Here is a 2,610-nt window from a genome sequence, read left to right on the forward strand (position 1 = left end):
GCCGATGTAATTCATTAATATTGTTCTTTTTTTTAAAGGATTCTTGTGTATTATTAAAGTATTATTTACTTAACTGCCTCATTAGTTTATATATATATATATATTTTTTTATGATTCCAGCAGTTTGCTACAAACATAGTAGGCTAAGACTTTTCTCACATGGGTCAAATACATTGTAGATTTTCCTCAGTGGTTTTGCATGCAGAAAGTCAGACAGGAGGAAGATAAGTCATACGAGTGAGGGACACGCCCCCTCCAAGTTGCAGAATGACAAACCAAGTGAGCACTAAAAAGAAGGTATTTGTGAGTCAAATGTAGGTGCTAGACACATAAATTCAGGATATATTCATGATATATATATATATATATATATATATACACACACACACACACACACACACACACACACACACGATCAGGGTTACGGAGTAATGTAGAACTTTTTTTGTAGGATATGACAGGTACTTTACTTTAAATGGGGGACTGAAATGCCACAATAGGTCTGCAATGAATTTTGGTGCAAAAGCTGCAGATTTCAAATACTTTTTTTTTGTACTTAACTTTATTACTTTCTACACTAAAAACCTGTGGCAAGTTTGCACTATAAATGCACTGCACAATTTGGTATGGATTTTCTGCTGATGATAATCTTTAATCTGTCAAGTGTCAAGGATGCGGGGCCAAGCAGTTCAAGTGCCAAAGCCTGGTACGTCTTCTTGTTTGTCCTCACCTCCCTGCCTTTTCTTGATTGACAGACAAGCCCTGTAGATCAATAAAGGAGGTGCTGGGAGTGAGGGCAAGTGAAGAGGCATGCCTGGCTATGGCACACAAGCATCTCAGGTCTGTCTCCTTGACACTTGGCAGATAAATAAAAAGGGATTTTATAAATGTTGCAACTACCATCAGCTTCAGGAAAGGTACAGGTTGTTTTTATACCCTAACAAATTCTACAGCTATTTGGAGCAAATAGAGCTGACACATAGCCTACAAGATTGAAGAAAGTAGCAAATTTTACAAACACATTATATTAATTCTATAGAATACGGTTAGGTCCATATTACATTCTCCATAAAACAAATGTAATATGGATGGAAATTACAGTCATGTGAAAAAGGTGTAACTTTGATTTCAACCTCCAGCCCTGACTAGCCATAGAGCAATAAAAATCCTGCAACAGAGTTAAAGGGGTTATCCAGGAAAAAACTTTTTTTTTATATATCAACTGGCTCCAGTTAAACAGATTTGTAAATTACTTCTATTAAAAAATCTTAATCCTTTCAGTACTTATGATCTGCTGAAGTTGAGTCACTCTTTTCTGTCTAAGTGCTCTCTGATGACACGTGTCTCGGGAACTGTCCAGAGTAGAAGCAAATCCCCATAGCAAACCTCTTCAGTTCCCGAGACAAGCAGAGATGTCAGCAGAGCGCACTGTTGCCAGACAGAAAAAAACAACTCAACTTCAGCAGCTGATAATTATTGGAAGGAGTAACATTTTTTAATAGAAGTTATTTAAAAATCTGCTACTCCACAAAAGAAAACAGAAAAAAATCCGACACTGCTATACTTCCTTCATTAAATGTGTGGTGTTAAACCAATGTGTACTGCTAGCTGAACACTAGAAGTCCATAGATCAATGCAGGTGGTGCTGCACGCTGGCATAAGAAAGGCAAATATCTACACACATAAGAAAAGAGATTGCGGAGCAGCTCACCAATTCCAGGAGATCAGATCTGTGACATCGCGGTCAGGCGGAAGGAGGACGGGGAAGCTGCCTCCCCATCCTCCTGCCGCCTGACCGCAATGTCACAGATCTGATCTCCTGGAACTGGTGAGCTGCTACGCAACCTCTTTTCTTATGTGTGTAGATAATTTAAAAATCTGTTTAACTTTCTGGAGCCAGTTGATATATAAAACAAAGTTTTTCCCTGGATAACCCCTTTAAATGCCTTTAAGGATAAGTGTCCACTTTCTGTCCCCAAAAAAAAAAAAAAAAAATGCAAGAAAAAAATACCACAGCATTTTCCTGTGTTTGCATTTGGTGTTTTTTTTTCTTGCGTTTTTTCTGCCGTTTTTGCCTTCGAGTGGAAATTGAATTTTGGCCCCTTTGGCATTTTTTTAAAGTATTTGTTGGGTGCCAAAAAAAAAAAAAAAAATTTAAATGCAGTAGGGATGGAAGAAACTGTATTTAACCAAATTTATATTTTTTAGAACTAAATTTTTATAAATTTTTAAACAGAGGCCAATTTTTGTGGGCGGGCAGAGACCTAAAATGTAGCCGACAATATAAAAAATTTATCAAAGGGCCATTTAATTGTACAAATAATGAAACTTTTTATTAGTAATGTTTTTTAATTGTGTTAAATGTGTTTTTGGAACCATCTGGCCAATCACAGCTCTCAGCGGGAAATACGAATCTGTGATGTGAAGAGAACTTCACAGCGCAGTACAGTGCAGGGGAGGGGAGAAGCGGCTGTGCCGCCCGATTCTATAGATTATATAGGAGGATCGCAACGGGTATCAGAAGTGACACCCTGGGCGATCTCTTTATTTGTACAGGTACTACCAGGGCCAGATTAAGGCCGACAGTCCCCCTTCCCTTCCACTGAGTGG

The sequence above is a fragment of the Hyla sarda genome, chromosome 1, assembly GCF_029499605.1.
Source record: "Hyla sarda isolate aHylSar1 chromosome 1, aHylSar1.hap1, whole genome shotgun sequence".
In the NCBI taxonomy this organism is placed as follows: domain Eukaryota; kingdom Metazoa; phylum Chordata; class Amphibia; order Anura; family Hylidae; genus Hyla; species Hyla sarda.